Below are 25,680 nucleotides of genomic sequence, written 5' to 3'. Positions count from 1 at the left end.
TCTAACACCATACACAAAAATAAACTCAAAATGGATTAAAGATCTAAACGTAAGACCAGAAACTATAAAACTCCTAGAGGAGAACATAGGCAAAACACTCTCCGACATACATCACAGCAGGATCCTCTATGACCCACCTCCCAGAATATTGGAAATAAAAGCAAAAATAAACAAATGGGACCTAATTAACCTTAAAAGCTTCTGCACAACAAAGGAAACTATAAGCAAAGTGAAAAGACAGCCTTCAGAATGGGAGAAAATAATAGCAAATGAAGCAACTGACAAACAACTAATCTCAAAAATATACAAGCAACTCCTACAGCTCAACTCCAGAAAAATAAATGACCCAATCAAAAAATGGGCCAAAGAACTAAATAGACATTTCTCCAAAGAAGACATGCAGATGGCTAACAAACACATGAAAAGATGCTCAACATCACTCATTATCAGAGAAATGCAAATCAAAACCACTATCAGGTACCATTTCACGCCAGTCAGAACGGCTGCCATCCAAAAGTCTACAAGCAATAAATGCTGGAGAGGGTGTGGAGAAAAGGGAACTCTCTTACACTGTTGGTGGGAATGCAAACTAGTACAGCCACTATGGAGACCAGTGTGGAGATTCCTTAAAAAACTGGAAATAGAACTGCCTTATGATCCAGCAATCCCACTGCTGGGCATACACACTGAGGAAACCAGAAGGGAAAGAGACACATGTACCCCAATGTTCATCGCAGCACTGTTTATAATAGCCAGGACACGGAGGCAACCTAGATGTCCATCAGCAGATGAATGGATAAGCAAGCTGTGGTACATATACACAATGGAGTATTACTCAGCCATTAAAAAGAATACATTTGAATCAGTTCTAATGAGATGGATGAAACTGGAGCCTTTTATACAGAGTGAAGCCAGCGAGAAAGAAAAACACCAATACAGTATACTAACGCATATATGGAATTTAGAAAGATGGTAACAATAACCCTGTGTACGAGACAGCAAAAGAGATACTGACATATAGAACAGTCTTTTGGACTCTGTGGGAGAGGGAGAGGGTGAGATGATTTGGGAGAATGGCATTGAAATACGTATAATATCATATATGAAACAAGTCGGCAGTCCAGGTTCGATGCACGATACTGGATGCTTGGGGCTGGTGCACTGGGACGACCCAGAGGGATGGTTTGGGGAGGGAGGAGGGAGGAGGGTTCAGGATGGGGAACACGTGTATGCCTGTGGCGGATTCATTTCGATATATGGCAGAAGCAGTACAATATTGTAAAGTTTAAAAATAAAATAAAATTTAAAAAAATAAAAATAAAAGTTTAACATTTAGAGAACTAAGATCATGGCATTCAGTCCCATCACTTCATGGCAAAAAGATGGGGAAACCATGGAAACAGTGGCTGACTTTATTTTGGGGGGCTCCAAAATCACTGCAGATGGGGATTGCAGCCATGAAATTAAAAGACGCTTACTCCTTGGAAAGTTATGACCAACTTAGACAGCATATTAAAAGCAGAGACATCACTTTGCCAACAAAGGTCTGTCTAGTCAAGCCTATGGCTTTTCCAGTGGTCATGTATGGATGTGAGAGTTGGACTTAAAGAAAGCTGAGCGCTAAAGAATTGATGCATTTGAACTGTGCTGTTGGAGAAGACTCTTTAGAGACCCTTGGACTGAAGAAGATCTAACCAGTCCATCCTAAAGGAGATCAGTCCTGGGTGTTCATTGGAAGGACTGATGCTGAAGCTGAAACTCCAATACTTTGGCCTCCTGATGCAAAGAGCTGACTCATTTGAAAAGACCCTGATGCTGGGAAAGATTGAGGGCATGGGGAGAAGGGGATGACAGAGGTGAGACAGTTGGATGGCATCACCGACTCATGAGTTTGGGGAGGCTCTGGGAGTTGGTGATGGACAGGGAGGCCTGGCGTGCCGCAGTTCATGCGGTCGCAAAGTGTCGGACACGACTGAGTGACTGGACTGAACCTAACTGAATGTGCTCAGTGCATATAACCACAACAAACAGTTGTTATTTATTGAATGCCCACTGTTTTAAGCACTTTCTATTTACTAATAATAGCCATCATTTTTTGAGTTTTTCTTATGTGCTAGATCCTAAACACATTGCATGAATGAGTCCACATATATTTCTGTAAGGTAGGCAGGATTATTAGCCCATTTTTCCAGGTGAGGAAATTAAGGTCGAGAGAAAACATACCACTTAACAGAGAAAGTTGCCAGTAATAATGGGCAGAGCTAGAATTCAAACCTGGCAGTCTAGTTCCTCAATCTACATTCTTGACCACGACCCTATGTTAAATTATAATGTGTCATTTAGTCCTACAGTAACCCACAAGGATATATATTGGCTTGCCTACTTTGGAAATTAACAAAATGAAATCCACAGAAGATAGGAAAGACCTTCAGTCACAGATACGGTGAAGTGGCAATGCTCAACTTCACACCCAGGTCCATCAGACTCCATTAAACATTATTTTATATGCTTGTGCTCTTGAGTTCAACACAACTACCTCTGGAAGCTTATTATGGGAATTAAATAAGACCACCCATGTGTTTTATACATGCTAATATACTATACTGAATGTTGGACTGAATTGCCTGTGAGCACACCGTTCAGTCATCACTATGCCTATTAGCATTAGACAAATAGTCTCTAAATTGCAATCCTGTATGTCTATCGGTCTGTTTGTTGATTTTAAACTGTAATAGTTTATGTATAAGTTACATACGTGCATTATTATACTAATATATCTTCAGTCTGCCACATATTAGCTAATTGCTCCTGGCAGCTTCTTATCCTATCTGTGCTTCAGCTTCCTCATTTTTAAATAGGGACAATAGTATTTATATGAGGTGTTGTGAGAGTTAAAGTAACTAATAGAAGTAGAGCATTTGTAACAGTACCTGGTACATAAACAAAATGCATAAACAATAAAATGCATAAAATAATATGATTGTGCATAAGAAAATATACAAAAATAAACTGTAAATAAGAAATGAGTTAAATTTTATTTTAGTGTACTGATTAATTATATACACTTTTCTGCCTTACCCTAAAGTATTACTAATATCACTAATTTTAGCAAGGAAGTATGATTGAACAAGTACCACTGCTTTTTATGTCTGGATATAACATTTTGTCATATAGCTATTTGATAGCCTGGTTCTAAGTAATACTGCAGTGGGCTGCCATGCCTTTCTCCGGGGGATCTTCCCAACCCAGGAATCGAACCCAGGTCTCCCACACTGCAGGCAGATTCTTTACAGTCTGAGCCACCAGGAAGCTACTGGAGTGGGTAGCCTATCCCTTCTCCAGGGGATGTTCCTGACCAAGGAACTGAACTGGGGTCTCCTGCATTGCAGGCAGATTCTTTACCAGCTGAGCTGCCAGGGAACCCTGATTTTAGCAACGAAGTATGACTGAACATGTGCCACTGCTTTTTAAAGCCTGGATATGACATTTTGTGACACAGTGATTTGATGGCCTGGTTCTAAACTTACTTTGGTTTTTCATTGTAGTGGTTGCCTAGTTGAAAAATATACTTCACAAAGTAATACAGGTGCTTATGGAAAAGCATATTCATATACAAGTCTTATGTTTGATCAATAAATTTCCATCTTCTATAACGTTAATCTCTTTCCTTAACAAATTAAAGGAAGGTATGTAATAGTTATATTTTTACAGATGATCTTAAAACCTACCTAAAGGCTTCATTTGGACCGTTTTTTAACAAATTAGAAAATTCACTTTCAAAGTATTTTTAATATTGACATATAAGAGTTGTACAGGTAAAATACATCAGTCTTAATCTCAGGAACAAAAATCACATAGTGATGAAAATATCTTTAAACATGCACTTTCAAAATTCTTTCTCCAAACCATGAGTTTTCTTCAAAGGCCATTATTTCCTCATTTATTACCAAAAATATCACTTTCATTTCAAAAAGATTGATTAAGTATGTATATTTTCTCAAAAAAAAATGCTGCTAGATAACATATCACCAATAGCCATTGTTTTTAGCTCATGATATATCTGAGAAAAAGTTCAAACCAGGATGGAGCATGCTATTTTTCCATTTTTCCATTGTTCTTATTATTGACTTGAATTATTAGGACCATCTTGACCAGCAGTTTCTTTCCAGAAAATATTTTAAGTCACTTATACATTTTAAGAGTGTTAATTTATCATACTCAGTAATAGTGTATAAATCCATTTCACCAAGAACATGCAAACTACAATACGTCACTGGAAGTTCAGAATGAGGGAGGTGCCACCAACTCTAAGTTACAGAGCTCCCATTCCTCTTGCAGACCATGTGATGCAGAATGCTCTACTTGAGTGATGAGTGATGGAAGCAGTATCAATCACATATTCACTACTAGCAAAGTTTAGTGTATTTCTCTTTTCTCAAGATAAAATCTTAATAGAGTTTGGAGTTCTAATATCTGGTGACTCAGTGTACAGTATCCACCTGCTGATGCAAGAGATGCTAGTTCGACCCCTGGGCAGGCAAGATCCCCAGGAGAAGGAAATAGCACTGGGAAATCCCATGGACGGAGGAGCTCGGCAGGCTACATTCCATGGGGTTGCCAAAGAGTCAGACACAACTTAGCGACTAAACAACAACAACAAAATATTTTCTTCAGGCATCTTAAGGGACAGTCTTGCACTTCCCTAGAATGCACACACCATAATTCGGAAGTGACAGCACGAAGCTGGCTCATGTCAACAGTGCCACTGCATGGTCATCAGAGAGTAGCATGAGTCCTATTTTTGCCTCAGACCTCTATTCTTCCCATTAAGGGCACTCAAGCACTCACAGCTTTTCTCTTTCTATTCTTCACTATCCTTATTATCAAACTCAAATATATTAACACACAGGCACACTTTTAAACTCCATCTCTCGTTTCATTCTTATATCTCTCCTCCATGAATCTTCCTCTCCCCCACGCTTATTTTTCTGTGAACTGAAAAATTAATCATTCCTTAGAAGCATAAAGATAGTCATTAGTCATATGCCAAAGATAGAAACTCTCCATTTTCATCTAAAATTAAACAATGAAAAGTAAAATGTTAGTCTCTCAGTCGTGTCCCACTCTCTGAGACCCCATGGACTATCGCCTGCCAGGGTCCTCTGTCCATGGACTTCTCCAGGCAAGAATGCTAGAGTGGGTTTTAACCACAGATATATAAACATATACATGCAAAGACACACACACTCACACATACATATGCATTGTTGTTGGCCAGTCACTAAGTCCTGTTGGACTCACTGTGACCCCATGGACTGTAGCACACCAGATTTCCTGCCCTTCACTATAATACATGCATTTTATAAATATATTTAATATGCAGTTAAGATTTCAACCTATGACTTCTGGGGATACGCACACAGCAGTAGTCATGGTAAATTCTAGAAACAACACTTTTTTAACCACAGACATATAAACATAGATACGCACATACACATATACTCACTCCCTGGAGCTCAGATGGTGAAGAATCCACCTGCAATGTGGGAGACCTGAGTTCAATCCCTGGGTAGGGGAGATCCCCCTGGAGGAAGGCATGGCAACCCACTCCAGTATTCTGGCCTGGAGAACCCCCACGAACAGATGAGCCTGGCAGTCTACAGTACAAGGGGTCGCAGAGAGTCAGACATGACTGAGCAACTAAGCACAGCACACATACACACTTAAAATTGCACACATATATAAGTAATATACAAAGTATGTGCCAGACGGTCAGGACCACATGGCTACGAGCAGAAGCGCTGGACACGCAAAGCGCTTACCTGCCCTGGGATCTGAGGGAGACACGTCTTGCTGGAACTGTTTCAAGGTGTTTAGCAAGTTGAGAGCGATGCTTGAGAAGAAACTGCTAATCTTCCAAGCAAGAAGGTTCTTGGGAAGGGCTCCAGAGGCCTTTGTCCAGTCTGACAGGTCTCTGAGGGTCCTAGTGGAAAATCAGACAGTAAAGAGCGATTTGTGACAGGGGCTGTTGTCTCAATCCAAGTCACCGAGGCAACAGCCCATGGCCTGGCCAAAGGACACAGCGAAACCCCAGCGGAAATGCTATAGTTCCCACACAGACCATCAATATCTCCTGAACATCCAGAGGGTGTGACCACAGGTTGACCCTGGAGCTGGTCCAGACAATGAGGCTCCTCACCCTCCTCTAGCTTTAAAATGTACGCCCACAGGTCCTTCCCTGTGGAAGGGAGCCATTTTCAAGGAGGTAGTTTTGAGAGATTGGGGTGATGTTGAGACCCTTTGAATTGTTCAAACTTCTCTATAAAGTTGAGATTTTGAAGAGCAGGGGAGGAGATCTACTCGCAAGGGTGAGCAAGTAGCATGTGATCATCACTTGTATAAATAAAAAGATTTGCAGGTGAAATCCTGCTGTTGTTTAGTTGCTGTGTCTGACTCTTTTGTGACCACATGGACTATGTAGTCCACCAGGCTCCTCTGTCCATGGGATTTCCCAGGCAAGAACACCAGGTCCATTAAACATAGTGCTTGGCACAATTATGCTCGTGACTTGGATAAGTTAGGACCTTATCCAAGTGACCCAGTGATTCCCAGATACTATTTCAAAACTTAATAAGTGATTTCCATGTGCCAGTTTCTGTTCAAACTCCTTTAATCCTCACAAGAAGCTGGTGAGGTAAATACTATCAGGATTATGATTTTACCAGTGGAAAAAAAAAGTACAGGGAGATCAAGTGACTTTCTTGAAGTTGCACAGCTAAAAAGTAGCTGGGAGAGCACTATGGACCCAAACAGTCCACCCCTGTGACCTGGACCCTCTCAGGTATAGTGCCTACAACTTTACACCTTATCAATGCATTCCTTTAAAGCAGGAACCACTTTCTTCATTTTTGGACCCCTCTCAAACTGGGTTTAGAATGTCCTCATAATCCCATGAAAATAGAAACACCTCAGAGAAATGTGAAATATTGAGTGCTAATAGCACTGCATGTGCTGTGCTTATTCTGATTTTATTCAAATAGAAAGTGGAACTGCAAAAGAAAATCAAGTGCTAAGAAAGGTAACTCCAGGCACCATGTCTGGCTCACCCTGCAGCATTCTATCCATGCATATGGTAACCAACAGGAAAATAAACGGGCCCGAATCGTTACCCCAGAGGTATATGGTCTGTAAGCACGAAGAATTATTTTATTCTGCTCTGGGGCCCATTTTATACTCAACTCTTCATTTCTCCACCTCCTTATGAGCCTGTGCTGCAGAAGCTATCCCCAAGTGGAAGTGCTCATTTCCCCACTTATCTGAGGGGCCAAGAGGTCAAGATAACACATTGTACTGAGAAGTGATTGGGTCCTTCCAAGGTTTACATGTCCTCAGAGTAATAGGTCCAGAGGACCCTGACTCCTGCCAGGACCTGAGCATAACACCCGTTCCAGTGTCTCCCCACAGCCTGGAGACTTCCCTTCCCCACCAGACCAAAGCTCCATGAAGACAGAAGGACATTTACTCTCTTCATTGTCATAGCCCCAGCACACAGCTCAGAGCCTCTCCTGTCAGGTATTCTCAATAAATACCCAGAGGACGTAAAGTCTGCTTCTAGCCCGTGGTGCAGATGAAGATGTTTTTGTCCCCCAAGGGACACTGGACAGTGTCTGGAGAAGGTTTTGTCATCACACCTCGTGAGGAGGGGGTGGAGAAGAGAGGCACTGCGGTCTGCCCGGTAGAGGTCAGGGATGCTGGGAAAGCCTAGGATACACAGGACAGCCTCCATAACAAAGAATTTCTCAAGGTATCAACCCTGCTGAGGCTGACAATCTCTGTTCTGATTCACTGCATCCCTTTGATTAATGAAAAAACTGAGAACTGAAGAGATGATATTTCTGACTCAATCTTGCCCACCAAAACAGTGGTAGAGTCAGACCCGGGGCCTGACTCCCAGATCAGGCTCGTGTCCTCACTGATTAATACTCCAGAAATCAGGACAAGTCTCTTCAGAGCACTGGTGTGGTTGCTCAGGCCAAACAAACTCATGCTAAAAAGACAATCTTAGATTATAGCATGATTCCCTGCTATTTTCATTTAAAAAAAAAAAAAAAAAAAAACCTACATAGCTTATTTTACTACACTGTGGAGACACTGGTTTTTTATCACTCATTTTTCTAAAGATGGGTTAATAGCTGGTTGTGTGCTGTGCTAAGTTGCTTCACCTGTGTCTGACTCTTTTGACCCCATGGACCATAGCTCACCAGGCTCCTGGGCCACCTGGGAAGCCCAATGGTTGGTTAAAGGGTGAAAAATTAAAGACAAGAAGGTGACTCCTGAGCTCTTTCTCTCTCATTCTCTTAAAAGAGGAACAAATGGAAAAGAGTTAAATCTGCTAACTTTCAACAGTAGTTGCACTATTAACTTTTGTATTTTTCAAACTCTAAGCAACACGACCTGAGCTCAAGCATCTCCTGAAGCTGCTGACCATCCCCCTGGCTGCCTTGTTTTCACAAGTGCTCTCAGGCTCCAGGAGGAGGCAGAGTGGAAGACAAGCAGAAGCTAAACCTTAGGGTCTAGACACCTCTGCCACTTACTCGGGCAAACTCAAGAGCCTCTCTGAAACTGAATTTTCTTATGAAAATGGAAAATTTATAAAGGATGTATAGAACAGTGTTTTGGACTCTGTGGGAGAGGAATGGGGGATGATTTGGGAGAATGGCATTGAAACATGTATAATATCATATAAGAAACGAATTGCCAGTCCAGGTTAGATGCAGGATGCAGGAGGCTTGGGGCTGGTGCACTGGGATGACCCAGAGGGATGGATTGGGGAGGGAGGTGGGAGGGGGGTTTAGGATGGGGAACACATGTACACCCGTGGCAGATGCATGTTGATGTATGGCAAAACTAATACAATATTGTAAAGTAAAAAACAAATAAATAAATAAAAGAACCAAACAAAAAAAAAAAAAATAAAAAAGGAAAAACAATTATAGGGATATTTTTTAAAATGTAAAGATGAATTAAGTTTCTCCTGAAAAGACTGAGCACTTACTTGGTAAAGAGAACAGATGTCTGCTTTTAACTGTCAACAGAGCTTTTACTTTTTTTCTTCCTTTTCATCCTTCAAAATACTAAAAATACCAAGCCAAGAATTAATAGCTAAAATATATTCCTCCCCGTCCTCTCCCTCTCCAGTCAGTAACGCTAAATTCTTCAGGCACTAGAACATGATATTGAACAGTTTGCTCTGGGAGCTAACCTGATGACTTTTGTCTGTTACCGGCTCCATAGATCTGTTAACACTGATTATCTAGTGTGGATTTGTTACTGCACTAGACATTCCCTGGTGGCTCAGTAAAGAGTCTGCCTGTGGTGCAGGAGACCAGGGTTCAGTCCCTGGGTCGGGAAGCTGCCCTGGAGAAGGAAATGGTGACCCACTCCAGTATTCTTGCCTGGAAAACCCCATGGATGGAGGGGTTTGGCAGGCTACAGACCATGCGGTCACAAAGAGTCAGACACGACTCAGTGACTTCATTTTCACTTTAGACATTCACAAGGAGGGAGGGACGGACGGACAGGAAGACTCTGATCTATACCCTGCTCTCAGGAAACTCACAGTTTAGTGAAGAGACAAGATGAGAGCACATACAATCCAAAACCACGAACAACAGGGTGCATGCATGTCTGAGACAGATAATTCTTCCACACTTTCAAACATCAGATTCCACTTGTGCCTGGCTGCATGTGCTAACTAACGTTAGTTCAGTTCAGTTCAGTTCAGTCGCTCAGTCGTGTCGACTCTTTGCGACCCCATGAATTACAGCACGCCAGGCCTCCCTGTCCATCACCAACACCCGGAGTTCACTCAAACTCACATCCACCGAGTTGGTGATGCCATCCAGCCACCTCACCCTCTGTCGTCCGCATTCCAGCCATCTCATCCTCTGTCGTCCCCTTCTCCTACTGCCCCCAATCCCTCCCAGCATCAGTCTTTTCCAATGAGTAACGTTAGACACCCTTCAAACATCACTTGCTGCGGGACACATGCGCTGACGTTAGATACCTCCTCAGACAGCACTTGCGGTTGGGCGCATGCGCTGACGTTAGACAGCCTTCAGGATTCCTGGCCGTTGGGCATCACTGGCTGTTGGGCACATGCGCTGACATTAGACACCCTGTCTTTGCCTTTGGGACTCACGGGGGGTTGGGCGCATGCGCTGACGTTAGACACCCTTCAGGAGTCTTTGCCTTTGGGAATCACTGGCTGTTGGGCGCATGCGCTGCCGTTAGACACCCTTCAGGAGTCTTGGCCCTGGGGAATGACGGCGGGGGTGGGGGGGGGGGGGGGGGGGGGGGGGGGGGGGGGGGGGGGGGGGGGCGCATGCGCTGACGTTACACACAGCCTCAAACGTCACTTGCAGTTTGGCCAATGCGCTGACCTTAGACACCCTTAAGGATCACGGGCGGGCAGTTGGGCATCACTAGTGGTTGGGCATCACTAGCGGTTGGGCACATGCACTGGAGTTAGACACCCTTCAAGGATGAATAGCATTCAAGGAGAGTTTTCAGGGAGGAACACATTTCAGCAGGAGACAAGAGCCAGGTTCCAGAAAGTAGAGAGCATTGGAATTTAAGAAAAATGCTTTCCCAGGAGGGCAGGCTCTGCAAAGGGGCCTAATGGGACTGAAGATAAAAGCAAACAGGCTTAGAAAAGAGAAATGTACCTATTTTGTTTTTTTCTTAATTTATTCCATATTATTTTATTTATCCCCTACGCAGATGGGAACTGCTCAAGATTTTGGAGCAGTACGGGATACAAACTGAGAAATGTGCTTTCCAGACGGTTCTTTGGCAACTCTAGGAAGAACAGATGAGTCGATTGGTTCAGGGCAGGGAAGAGACTAAAAGCAGAGTGAAGCTAACTAAGACCAGTTCATTTTCTCCTTGGTTTGAATTAAAAGTAGGGTCTGATGTTTGGAAGGGGTCTTAAAGGTCACTTGGTGCAGCCTTGGACCCTGTGCCAGACAGTAATGGGAGACACAGAAATGACCCAAGGGGTTAGTGAAGAGCTCAGCTCCACAGCAGACAGAGAGGTGCAGGGGAAAGACCTCAGGCCTGGGCACCCGTCCCTCCTGCCCAGTGAGCAGAGCAACCTCAGGCAGGATACTTTCTGGGTCTTGGTGCCTTTCTCTGTGAATATTAACTTTCAACGGACAGAGATGTAGTGATAACAAAATTATACCTCCTACCCACTGTAGCCTGGGCTACCTAAGTGGTGCTGGTAGTAAAGAACCCGCCTGCCAACACACGAGACACAGAAGACACGGATTTGATCTTTCAGTCAGGAAGAGACCCTAGAGTAGGGCATGGCAACCCCCTCTAGCGTTCTTGCCTGGAGAATCCCATGGACAGAGGAGCTAGGAAGGCTGCAGTCTACAGGATTGCACAGACTCAGACACAACTGAAGTGACAGCACACACACCCACTGTGGCCTAGCACGGGGTACACACACCACCTCTTGGTTGCAGCCAAAATCTTCCTGCTTTTTTCACTCATCCATAGGACCAAATTTCATCTCCTAAAAACACACAGGGCATGTTTGATACCAATTTCCTAAGACAAATACTAGAAGATAGAAACCATGTTGCCACAAGTCTTACCTTTGCTAAAGAACATTAAATATCACCCTCCTCAGATAACATATTTTCCAAAGCACTTATCTTTGCAATTCCTAATACATGCACTGTGATGCCTAAAATGGTCTTTAAAATAAAACCATATTCCTGTGTATGGTGAGGGTTAGGCTCTCACTAATGCAGTTCTGAGTATTTTACTCCTACAGAGTGAGTTCATTTGGCTAAGAGGAAGAGAGGGGCTCTGTTGCTGACCTCTAGAGACTTCTGAACCCTTTTGCATTCCTCCACATGCTAGTCTGACAAATTCTCAAGTGTACTCTAGGACAAGGCATTAGGAGAAAAAAAAAAAGAGAACCACTGGTTTAAGACACATGTATCAGTGTTTGGCTGACTACCCAAAATAAATTACGATTAACAAGATTAAAATAACTTCAACACTTCATGTTAAAGAGGCAGGGATAAGCTCTCTCTAAGGCAGTGCATAAAAGAGGCAGAGCAGTTTTCAGTACAAGCAGCCTGGTCTTGGGACCCTTGGCCTCCCATAGGAGGAAAGAAAGAAAACAGGAGGGAGCACGTCATGCCTGTCCCATCAGTGTGGAGAACAGACTTCTGCTTTTGAAAACGGGAGTCTCTCTTCCCTGACTCCACGGCCCACAGCAAACACACTCAGCAGCATGCATTATTGACCCCTCACTCTGGACCAGGTTCTGTGTGAGGTCTTACAGATGGTAAGGTGATTAAACCATCACTGTTGCTCTCAAGCAGCTGGAAGTCTGACTGAGGAGACTGTTAGAGAACAAGTAAGACTAAGGCAATATAACCTAGTACATGTAACAAGGATAAGCAGAACCTAGATTTTGTACTTAAGGTCTAAGCAGGGGGCCAGAACAGCTGTTAAGAGCTAGGGTGGAGATTTCATTCAAAGTGCCATTGGCAGTAGCAAGCAGTCACGGACAGCTCAAAACTAAAATTTCACAAGGATTTCACCAGGCTGAAAGATCAGGCAGGGAATTCCAGGCCAATGGAATAACATGCCCAAAAGCTGACTGGTGGGAAAGCCCAAAGATTATCAAGGAAAAGGCAAATATACCTATGGGATTTAAAACCCTAAATCATGTGGAGTCAAAGAAAGGCTTTTAACCACGGAAATTACACAAGAGATTAAGTGGAATCCTCCAGAACCGTGTAGAGAAGGAGGTGGAGGAGCGACTCCAGAGTCAGGGAGAGCTGTTAGAAGACATGAGACCAGGTCACAGATGGAGCCCTGGATTAGGGCAGTGTCTTTAGGGATAGAGAAGAGATGGTGGGTTTGGTAGATATTTTGGACATGTAGCCAAATCAAGATGTACCACATTCTTGAGTAAATATTTGAACATGACACTGTGCTACTGTTGAGGGCCCAACAATTAAAGCAAAGGACGGGTCCTAATACCTCCCAGCACAGACACAGATGAACTACTGTGAAAGAGAGCCACCTTATTGAGGCATTTGTGCTGTGCAAAGATGCCAGGAGAAAATTAAATACTTTATTTCCCTATGTATTTATGAAGCACTTCACTCATCCCAAATTCTCATTTATTGACAGGCACCGTAATACACTCCCTACATACATAATCTCATTTACTATCTTAAAAAAGGCTAGTGCACTGGGACGACCCAGAGGGATGGTATGGGTAAGGAGGAGAGAGGAGGGTTCAGGATGGCGAACACATGTATATCTGTGGTGGATTCATTTTGATATTTGGCAAAACTAATACAATTTGTAAAGTTTAAAAATAAAATTAAATTAAAAAAAAAAGAAAGTAAAAAAAAAAAAAAAAAAAGGTACTATATTCAAAGCAACAAATTAACTGCCGTGAAAAAAAAAAAATGAAAAAAAAAAAAAAGCTTTTAAAAGCAAGTTTTATTATTGTACATATTTATAAACAATAAAGCCTAGTTTTATTGTTTAAGTACCTTGCCCAAAGTCACAGTTAATACACTGCTGGCTTACACATACAGAGGAGCATAGCAAGAAAGTATTTCAACAAATATTAAATTGAATTTTAAAATCTCTGCATCCCAGAAGTTTATGTGGCCCAGTCTCTGACCATTAAATAAATCCCCAAAGGAGATAGTTTCTTTCATACATTGCTGGTGGAAATGAAAATTGGTGTGCTCCATGTGGAAGGGAATTTGGAGATAGTTAGCAAAATTTCATACACACCGACCTTTTGACTCAGCAATTTCACTTCTAATCCAGCAGCTACACCTTCAAAAATATGAAAGTAAATGTGAACATTTCTTCAGCATTGCTTGCATATGCAAAATACTGGAAACAACCTAAATGTCCATAAATTGAAGAGTTACTGAATAAACTATACTCCATCCATACACTGAATGGTAGATAGCCGTTAAAAAGAGAGGTGTGTGGGGGTGGGGGGGACAACTTCCCCAAATTGGTATGGAATGACTTTAATGATCTGATTTTTAAGTGAAAAAGAGCTGTCTAAACTGTTTTCTGTAGAGTATGTTATAGCAAGAATCCTCTTAGGTCATTTTAGCCAGATCCCCTTTTTCTCCCCGTAATGTTTTCTCACCCACTGCCTTAGTCTCTGGCTATAAATCCCCATTGGTCCAGGTTGTATACAGAGCTGAGCCCAATCTCATGACTCCACTGTAAAATCCCACTACAGTGGTCCCTCCACCTACCATGATGGTCCTGAACAAAGTCTGCCTTACCATCTGTAACACACATCATGGAGTATTTTTTTCTTTAAGATTAGCAAATTTGTTTTTGGTGCAAGACTGTGAGTTAGAAATTCGGAAACTAGTTTACGTGTATACTTGGATTATAGTAAGTAAATCTGTGGTGAAAAATGTGGGCCAAGTTTCTCCCAGTCAGAGAAAGGAGCTGTAAATAAGGAAAGAAAGTGACAATAAATCCACTGATGTGGGACTGGGATTAGGACTATTAGCATGAACTCATAGTTGTAATATGTGTGTGCGTAAATAGATACAGAAATGAATATGTATGTATATTTTTCATTAGTAAATAAATCATTTCATAGCTATCTTTGCTGAGAAATCCTAGAAGCAGTAACATATCAGTAGCAATAACTATAAGTAGTGCCCATCCTTTGGTTTATAAATATCATTGTTGGATAAAAGGAAATAGAGATCCTTAAAGATATAGGAAATTGGAGGACAGAAGCATTAAAAATTATATGTGTAAGATGAGCCTGGAATATTTATGGAACCAAAAATTAGGAAGGAAATGTTCAACAAATGATGTGAACACGTTGAGAAAGACACATGGACTAAATTGAATAAGCTCCCACTGACTAAATCTGGGACAGTTTGAGCAACAACATAAATACAAGTATAGTAATGGGTTATAACCCACAGACTAAAAGTATGAAAGGAGAAATTAAGAATAACACAATAACAGTGGGAGACTTTAATACCCCACTCACACCTATGGATAGATCAACTAAACAGAAAATTAACAAGGAAACACAAACTTTAAATGATACAATAGACCAGTTAGACCTAATTGATATCTATAGGACATTTCATCCCAAAACAATGAATTTCACCTTCTTCTCAAGCGCACATGGAACCTTCTCCAGGATAGATCACATCCTGGGCCATAAATCTAGCCTTGGTAAATTCAAAAAAATAGAAATCATTCCAAGCATCTTTTCTGACCACAATGCAGTAAGATTAGATCTCAATTACAGGAGAAAAACTATTAAAAATTCCAACATATGGAGGATGAACAACACCCTGCTGAATAACCAACAAATCACAGAAGAAATCAAAAAAGAAATCAAAATTTGCATAGAAACTAATGAAAATGAAAACACAACAACTCAAAACCTGTGGGACACTTTAAAAGCAGTCCTAAGGGGAAAGTTCATAGCCATACAGGCATACCTCAAGAAACAAGAAAAAAGTCAAATAAATAACCTAACTCTACACCTAAAGCAGCTAGAAAAGGACGAAATGAAGAACCCCAGGGTTAGTAGAAGGAAAGAAATCTTAAAAATTAGGGAAGAAATAAATACAAAAGAAACAAAAGAGACCATAGCAAAAATCAACAAAGCCAAAAGCTGGTTCTTTGAAAGGATAAATAAAATTGACAAACCATTAGCCAGACTCATCAAGAAACAAAGGGACAAAAATCAAATCAATAAAATTAGAAATGAAAATGGAGAGATCACAACAGACAACACAGAAGTACAAAGGACCATAAGAGACCACTATCAACAATTATATGCCAATAAAATGGACAACGTGGAAGAAATGGACAAATTCTTAGAAAAGTACAACTTTCCAAAACTCGACCAGGAAGAAATAGAAAATCTTAACAGACCCATCACAAGCACGGAAATTGAAACTGTAATCAAAAATCTTCCAGCAAACAAAAGCCCAGGTCCAGATGGCTTCACAGCTCAATTCTACCAAAAATTGAGAGAAGAGCTAACACCTATCCTACTCAAACTCTTCCAGAAAATTGCAGAGGAAGGTAAACTTCCAAACTCATTCTATGAGGCCACCATCACCCTAATACCAAAACCTGACAAAGATGCCACAAAAAAAGAAAACTACAGGCCAATATCACTGATGAACATAGATGCAAAAATCCTTAACAAAATTCTAGCAATCAGAATCCAACAACACATTAAAAAGATCATACACCATGACCAAGTGGGCTTTATCCCAGGGATGCAAGGATTCTTCAATATCCACAAATCAATCAATGTTATACACCACATTAACAAATTGAAAAACAAAAACCATATGATTATCTCAATAGATGCAGAGAAAGCCTTTGACAAAATTCAACATCCATTTATGATAAGAACTCTCCAGAAAGCAGGAATAGAAGGAACATACCTCAACATAATAAAAGCTATATATGACAAACCCACAGCAAACATTATCCTCAATGGTGAAAAATTGAAAGCATTTCCTCTAAAGTCAGGAACAGGACAAGGGTGCCCACTTTCACCATTACTATTCAACATAGTTTTGGAAGTTTTGGCCACAGCAATCAGAGCAGAAAAAGAAATAAAAGGAATCCAAATTGGAAAAGAAGTAGTAAAACTCACTGTTTGCAGATGACATGATACTCTACATAGAAAACCCTAAAGACTCCACCAGAAAATTACTAGAACTAATCAATGATTATAGTAAAGTTGCAGGATATAAAATCAACACACAGAAATCCCTTGCATTCCTATACACTAATAATGAGAAAACTGAAAGATAAATTAAGGAAACAATTCCATTCACCATTGCAACGAAAAGAATAAAATACTTAGGAATATATCTACCTAAAGAAACTAAAGACCTATATATAGAAAACTATAAAACACTGGTGAAAGAAATCAAAGAGGACACTAATAGATGGAGAAATATACCATGTTCATGGATTGGAAGAATCAATATAGTGAAAATGAGTATACTACCCAAAGCAATCTATAGATTCAATGCAATCCCTATCAAGCTACCAACGGTATTCTTCACAGAGCTAGAACAAATAATTTCACAATTTGTATGGAAATACAAAAAACCTCGAATAGCCAAAGCGATCTTGAGAAAGAAGAATGGAACTGGAGGAATCAACCTGCCTGACTTCAGGCTCTATTACAAAGCCACAGTTATCAAGACAGTATGGTACTGGCATAAAGACAGAAATATTGATCAATGGAACAAAATAGAAAGCCCAGAGATAAATCCACGCACATATGGACACCTTATCTTTGACAAAGGAGGCCAGAATATACAATGGATTAAAGACAATCTCGTTAACAAGTGGTGCTGGGAAAACTGGTCAACCACTTGTAAAAGAATGAAACTAGAACACTTTCTAACACTATACACAAAAATAAACTCAAAATGGATTAAAGATCTAAATGTACGACCAGAAACTATAAAACTCCTAGAGGAGAACATAGGCAAAACACTCTCCGACATACATCACAGCAGGATCCTCTATGACCCACCTCCCAGAATATTGGAAATAAAAGCAAAAATAAACAAATGGGACCTAATTAAACTTAAAAGTTTCTGCACAACAAAGGAAACTATTAGCAAGGTGAAAAGGCAGCCTTCAGAATGGGAGAAAATAATAGCAAATGAAGCAACGGACAAACAACTAATCTCAAAAATATACAAGCAACTCCTACAGCTCAACTCCAGAAAAATAAATGACCCAATCAAAAAATGGGCCAAAGAACTAAATAGACATTTCTCCAAAGAAGACATACAGATGGCTAACAAACACATGAAAAGATGCTCAACATCACTCATTATCAGAGAAATGCAAATCAAAACCACTACCAGGTACCATTTCACGCCAGTCAGAACGGCTGCCATCCAAAAGTCTACAAGCAATAAATGCTGGAGAGGGTGTGGAGAAAAGGGAACTCTCTTACACTGTTGGTGGGAATGCAAACTAGTACAGCCACTATGGAGACCAGTGTGGAGATTCCTTAAAAAACTGGAAATAGAACTGCCTTATGATCCAGCAATCCCACTGCTGGGCATACACACTGAGGAAACCAGAAGGGAAAGAGACACGTGTACCCCAATGTTCATCGCAGCACTGTTTATAATAGCCCAGGACATGGAAGCAACCTAGATGCCCATCAGCAGATGAATGGATAAGCAAGCTGTGGTACATATACACAATGGAGTATTACTCAGCCATTAAAAAGAATACATTTGAATCAGTTCTAATGAGATGGATGAAACTGGAACCTATTATACAGAGTGAAGTAAGCCAGAAAGAAAAATACCAATACAGTATACTAACGCATATATGGAATTTAGAAAGATGGTAACAATAACCCTGTGTACGAGACAGCAAAAGAGACACCGAACGTATAGATCAGTCTTATGGACTCTGTGGGAGAGGGAGGGGGGTGGAGATTTGGGAGAATAGCATTGAAACATGTATAATATCATGTATGAAACGAGTTGCCAGTCCAGGTTCAATGCACGATACTGGATGCTTGGGGCTGGTGCACTGGGACGACCCAGAGGAAGGGTAGGGGAGGGAGGAGGGAGGAGGGTTCAGGATGGGGAACACGGGTATACCTGTGGTGGATTCATTTCGATATTTGGCAAAACTAATACAATATTGTAAAGTTTAAAAATAAAATAAAATTTAAAAAAATCCATGAATCCATACTAATACAAAAAATAAATGAATAATAAGTGGGGATGAAGGACTTGCTCTTCCTTACAGTATAATTCAGTTAATAATTTTATAAGGAATGATGAATATTAAAAATGACCATTAGTAAACACCACAGTGAACACTGTTGCAGAGAAGTAATCATTGAAGGATGCTAAAGTTAATGGGCAAAAGTGAGATGAGAAACAGGGTATTTGAATAGTCTCAAAGTATCTCCCCACAAGATATTTATTCATGACAAATGCGAAAACACATTTACAGTGGATAATTCTATCATTCAGCACCTTAACCAAGTGATCAAAATCGATATCATTAGTGGCACAAACTGCACTCATGCACCTTCTGAAGTGACGCACAGACAAGGATAAAGGTCATAACATCAGTAGTGATCTTGCCAAAAATCCTTTATCCCTTCTGATGAGACAAATCCAGGCTGAGAGGCACTTGATAAGGTAACTAGTAGATTGTTGTTGTTTAGTTGCTAAGTCGTGTCCAACTCTTTGCAACCCCATGGACTGTATCCCATCAGCCTCCTCTGTGCATGGATTCCCCCAGGCAAGAGTACTGGAGTGGGTTGCCATGTCCCTCTCCAAGGAGATCTTCCCAACGCAGGTATCAAAGCCACATCCCCTGCATTGGTAGGTGGATTTTTTACCACTGAGCCAGCTGCTGCTGCTGCTAAGTCACTTCAGTCGTGTCCGACTCTGTGTGACTCCATAGACGGCAGCCCACCAGGCTCCCCCGTCCCTGGGATTCTCCAGGCAAGAACACCGGAGTGGCTTGCCATTTCCTTCTCCAATGCATGAAAGTGAAAAGTGAAAGGGAAGTCGCTCAGTCGTGTCTGACTCTTCCCAACCCCATGGACTGCAGCCTACCAGGCTCCTCCATCCATGGGATTTTCCAGGCAAGAGTACTGAAGTGGGGTGCCATCGCCTTCTCCAACTGAGCCAGCAGGGAAGCCCAATAAGCACTAGATAGTATTTCTCAAAAGTGTCAAGGTCATCGTGAAAAAGGAAAGAAAGAAGGAAGGAGGAGGCAAGAAAGGAAAGGCAGAAAAGAAAGTAACAAAAGACCAAAGATTTCACAGATTGGGCACACTAAGAAGATAGATAACCAAATTAATCAAGAAGTCTAAACTGGATCCTAGACTGCAAAAAGGACTGATCCAGTCTAGTTGAACAACTGATAAAATTCAAATATTGTCTATAATAACTACTTTCTCACTGTTAGTTTCCTGATTTTAATCATTGTAATATATAAGATATTCACATTAGTAGAAGCTGGTTGAAGGCATGTCAGACTTTTGTATTATTTTTCCAGTTTCTATAAGTTCTAAATTCTTTCAAAATAAGAAGGGAAATACATACATATCCAAAATCCCAAAATGGTCTTATGTTTCCTAGGCCGGAGAATACTGGAGTGGGTTGCAAAATCTTATTTATTTGGAAATGACCTAGCTATTCAATAAACTTTCATCACTTAGTTTAGCACAACCCTAGAAATCCAAATTACCCCAATCTGGAGAGACTATTTAGACAGACATTCCTAAACTCGAATTATTCTTAATAGAGTTTATCTAAAAGCTCTTGTCTCATTTATATTTTTCGTTTTTAAAGTTTCTTCACTCGAGTTACTTTCCTTGTTGACAAATTTAGTTTACATTAAGCCTAGGCACAATGAAAGTATTACACAATATTGATGACTCAAGACATGTCTTAATTAGATTCGCAAACAGATATCTCTAGTTCACCTGAACCTGAAATGCATTTAGGTTAACTTCTCTTCTAATTGTTTAATTTGTAAGCACTTACTTTTGTTTAAGTCAATTGAATTAGAGCTCATTTACAAACCAACTTCAGCAATGTGACCCAAAAGCAAAGATGTACACTGAGACATAATACATAAATCCAGACAGAGATCTCATAGTTTTCCCCTTGAGATTTAAAATGTCTCTCTCTTTTTGTTTCCCCCCATGACTTGAAATTCTAATTTGGACAAGGCTGAGGACAGATCCAACCAGTCCATTCTGAAGGAGATCAGCCCTGGGATTTCTTTGGAAGGAATGATGCTAAAGCTGAAACTCCAGTACTTTGGCCACCTCATGCGAAGAGTTGACTCATTGGAAAGGACTCTGATGCTGGGAGGGATTGGGGGCAGGACGAAAAGGGGACGACAGAGGATGAGATGGCTGGATGGCATCACTGACTCGATGGACCTGAGTCTGGGTGAACTCCGGGACTTGGTGATGGACAGGGCGGCCTGGCATGCTGCGATTCATGGGGTTGCAAAGAGTCGGACACGACTGAGCGACTGAACTGAACTGAACTGAGGACAGACAAATTGGGCTGTGCATTTCAAGGACGTGACAAAGGTCGCTTGCTGTGCTGAGTCACTTCAGTCATCTCCAAGTCTTTGCAACCTTATGAAATGCAGCCCACCAGGCTCCTCTGTCCATGGGATTCTCCAGGCAAGAATACTGGAGTGGGCTGCCATGCTCTCCTCCAGGGGATCTTCCTGACCCAGGGATTGAACATGGGTTCAATGCATTTCCTGCATTGGCAGTCAGTTTATCTACCACTAGCACCATCTGGACAGCCCAGGCAAAGTTAACTGGAAGCTTTTTTCTAGGTAGGCTTTTTAACAAGCTCAGATCAGATCAGATCAGCTAGCTGTCTTTCATTGCATATGCAAAAAGCACTGGTTTTGCAGTTTCAAAGGAAAAAAACAATTTCATTTCAATCAGTTTGCTCCAGAATCTAAAGAATATCATGGCCATCCTGTGTCCAAAAGTGTCATCTTTTATAGCCAAAATATAGATCAAATGGTGTTCACATTGTCTCTGACAACAGGGGCAGAAAAGAAACTTGCTAGAGTGGGGGAAGGAGTTGGGGAAGCTAGGTTCCCCCTCTCCTCTGAGAAATAGGGGAAGCTAGAAAGCAATTAGCTGATACAGAAGGAAACAGAGGAAGAAGGGGGGCAGATAAGGCAGCAGCAAGATAGCAAGTGGACAAAGAAAGGAGAGAGAAAGGAGAGTTAGGGCTGTGGACTGGCTCAAGGGAGAGCTGATCTAAAGGAAAATGAAGATTGATCAGTTAAATATAATTTTGGCATGGTAACATGGACAACCATCCTCACAGATCACATAATTCATTTTCCAATTGTAACTTCTCTCTAGACAATTTTAAGTTAGCTTCACGTACCTTACAGGAGGCAGAAAGGAGGATCAAGCCTCTTATCCAGCACGGCACATTCTTATCCTTTCTCAGTCAGTGTGACCCACAAACATTCAATAACTTTTAAAGGTTTGGCCCACTTTAATGTAAAGTTCCAATTCTCACACAATCCAGTGAATCTGTCCCATGTGTTAGCTAATGAGCAATAAGGTGAATCTTCCCATCTGGGAATAAAAAAAACTTCATCAATCTTAATCTCTATCTTATTATTATTAGAGTGGCATTTTGTTTCACAAGTCCTGCTCACAGCACCAATTAATGTTTTGCCGGAAAGTTCTCCTTTTTGTCTCAGGTTCAAACACTTTGTTAACAAGATAAGCCACACATTTTATGCAAATAAATAATACAAATAATTATTAGAGAATTATAGAGCTTAATTTCAATATACTAACATTAAAAGAAGGCAGAAATAGAAACAGCAGAGGATACATCACCAAATTGGGTTCAACATTCAGACTTAAACAGAGCTGGGAAGTCCCGTGTCACAGCGTATTTGGAGTACCAACTGGGAAAAGGTCCCAGGCAGCGAGTCTCCTCAGTGCGTGAGACTTCCAAAACTGTAGTTCAGGGGTTCCTGCTTATAATCCCAGGACCCAAACTGATATCATCAATCTGTGAGCAAATTGCAAGCCTGGGTTCATGTTAATGCTCTTTGTCTTGTACAACTTGGAATGTTGTCAAGCCTGGGGCTTGGTTGGCCAGCCCCGCTCCAGGGGCTCAACAATCTCAAGATTCATCTCCCATCTTATCTGTGGTGCTGCAAGTCTTGCACTCACAGCAGGCAGTCACTCCCGGTCACTCACAGTCAGGGCAGTGTCCAGGCAGGTTAGAAGCAAGGCCAGAGGCCTGTGTTGCTTTGTCTCTGAAGCCTAAACAAGACTATCTATTTTACTTCCCTAACATGGGGGTAGCAATAAGTGCTTTAAAAAGCTATGCAGGAGATTCTGATGTAGCCAGTGTCTGACAGCCACTACCTTAGAATACTTATCTGCCAGTTTCTTGTGGCTTCTTTTCTTCCAGGCAGTGTTAGGTAGAGCCCAGGGTTTGGAATCGGAGTCCTTGGTGCCATATTGTGACCTCAGCATATCATCTGTGACATCTTGGGCCAATTGACCAACCTCTAACTCTGGGGTCTTAATTTCTGCACAGGTAAAATGGGATATTCCTTGACGTGATTGTTGAAAGGTTAAGTGAGATGAGACCAGCCAAATGACAACTCATCTGTCCCACTGCATGCAAGTACTGAACAAAGTCAGCGAGTCCTCTTAAAGTCTGCATCTCAGTTATGTGGCCATGGGTCAGTCTGGTGTGTACAGTCATCTTATCTTCAAAAAAAAAAAAAAAAATTCTCTAAATTCAGTTCAAATCTCCTAATACCCCTAGATACTCCCACTCCAATCAGGTGTCAAGATGAAGAGTCCAGTTTATTTCTTAACTGATTTACTACAATTACTGACACATCACTCCCAGGCCTTTCCTGACTGAGGATGGAGGAATTTTCCTCTGGAGCATTTCCATCCTCCCCAGCTTCAACGGGCTTCCATCAATCTGCTTCTCTCCACTAAATCATAAACAGCCTCCAACCGTATCATAAATGCTCTCAGAGAAAATCACATTCAGAATCAACCATTCACTCACGGGAACCAATATAGAAACATCAGAAGGTAAGATGGACACAGGAACACAGTCCATTTTTATGTTTGTTTGTTTGTATGTTTAATAGTTTATTATTTTGAATAAGGAATCCATACTGTGATTAAAAGGTTTAAATATGATAAAAGAGAATGTAATGCATAGTTATTCTCTTTCCCACCTTTGGCACTTACGTTCCAACTCAAGGCAACCATGTTTATGAATTTTTAAGTAAACTTACAGAAAGTCTGTATGTGCAAAAATCACGGGGGAAAACTCATTATATGTGTGTGTGTGTGTCTGTGTATCTCATCCTTTGTTTTCCACAAAATGTAGAACATTATACACAGTTTGTACCAGGAACATGGAAAGCATGACCAATAAGATTAACAAGAAATCTTGATAATCTGCAAAGTCCAACAGAGGGCATGCCTGATAATCTGGGTGATGTTTCTGCAATAAAAGAATCGTATCCTGCCTTTTGTGTCTCTGGCTGCACAGCTGCTCTTTTGATGGCTGTGTCCGCGTGTGTGTGCATGTGTGCGTGTGTGTACACACAATGTCCAATACTTGCTCAGTAGATGCTTGCTATATGTCTGAAGGCAAATCAAAATCTTTATAGACAGGATTTATATTTTACACTCAAGATCAGATATTCTCCAAGTGGTCCTAAAATTCAGATGATGAATGACAGCTTCCAATACTACACACATATGTATCTATAATCAAAATAGACAGCGTAGAGAAGTTTTCTTTTTTAAACTGTGGACTTTAGAATTAGACACACTTAAACATGAAGCCTAATTCTGTTATTTTCTCTTTGTCTTTTTGGAAAACTAGTTCAGCTATCTATGCTTCTATTTCCCCATCTGGAGATAATAAAAATCTCACAAAATTGTTGTAAATTAAAATCACCTATGTAAAACTCTCCAGCATATTCCTCATGCATAGCAATGGAATAAATGGGAATAAACTGAATGACTTTTAAAGCCTTCCCAGATTATTTCTGGTATTTTTTAATAGAAAAAATATATCACTTTTAAAGGAAGTGTGTATCAGCTCATAGATACTATTACATTAGGCTTTAGAAACTTACTTTTGATGAATTAGTCACTCTGATCATTTAACTATGGAAACAGCATATGTGTGGCTGAATTAGAAGCTCTCAGCCCTGCTCTACAGGAGCCATAGAGACTGGGTTACTAGTGGAGAATGAATAATTCCCCAAAGTGTTCATGGGGAGCAGAGGACTTGAAAGAGGTATTGGACCTCCTAGTGCTAGGTCCCGTTTACTCTCAGTGTGATCTTTGCATTCAATGAACACTGTGTAAGCGATGGGGCTAGAGAATTAAGTATAAACCTAACCACACTGCAGTGGAACAACAGCCTTTTCGCCTAAATATACTTCCCCAACTAAACTCAAAACCTTGGTGGTCCCATATGACTAATGTCCAGGCCCTAATTCTCTCTGAATCCCTAGAACAGAAATAGTTATCTGGCACGTGGCCTGGGCTAACTATTTGTTACTTGCTGATGGAATCAATGAATGCCTTTTACAATAGTTATGGTGGCAAACAGTGTCCTTTTTAGGTCAACAATAATCGCCTTTAAGGGGCTTCCCAGGTGGAGCCAGTGGTAGAGAATACACCTGCCAATGCCAGAGACACAGACACATGGGTTTGAGCTCTGGGTAGGGAAGATCCCTGCAGAAGGAAATGGAAAGCTGCTCCAGTATTCTTCCTGAAAATGTCCATGGACAAAGGAGCCTGGTGGACTACCATGGGCTATAGGCCACGGGGTCTGCAAAGAGTCGGACACGACTGAGCAAATACAGACAAGAGCCTTTAACATTGAAGAAAGCAGCTCACCTACATGCTGCTCTGCCTCTCATCCGTGCAATCCAGATGCAACTGAGAGAACCCACACTGGGCCATGTCAAAGGACATCTGAAACGCCAGGCTCACCTCACCTACTCTTTGGAAACAAC

General features: G+C 41.2%; 1 long non-coding RNA gene across 2 annotated transcripts in view; it reads right to left on the bottom strand.

Moving 5' to 3' along the window:
* LOC138990713 (uncharacterized) overlaps positions 1–25,680 on the bottom strand; it is a 99,890-nt gene that overhangs the window by 10,956 nt on the left and 63,254 nt on the right. For both annotated transcript variants that reach the window (XR_011466800.1, XR_011466799.1), the window contains 2 exons: positions 9,056–9,134; positions 5,823–5,983 (listed from right to left, as the gene is read on the bottom strand). This is a non-coding gene — a long non-coding RNA (uncharacterized lncRNA). The remainder of the gene's footprint in view (positions 1–5,822; positions 5,984–9,055; positions 9,135–25,680) is intronic.

Source organism: Bos mutus, chromosome 14 (genome assembly GCF_027580195.1).
Source record: "Bos mutus isolate GX-2022 chromosome 14, NWIPB_WYAK_1.1, whole genome shotgun sequence".
NCBI classification, from domain to species: domain Eukaryota; kingdom Metazoa; phylum Chordata; class Mammalia; order Artiodactyla; family Bovidae; genus Bos; species Bos mutus.
Note: the sequence above shows the minus strand (reverse complement) of the source record. Positions and strands in the feature narration are given on the sequence as shown.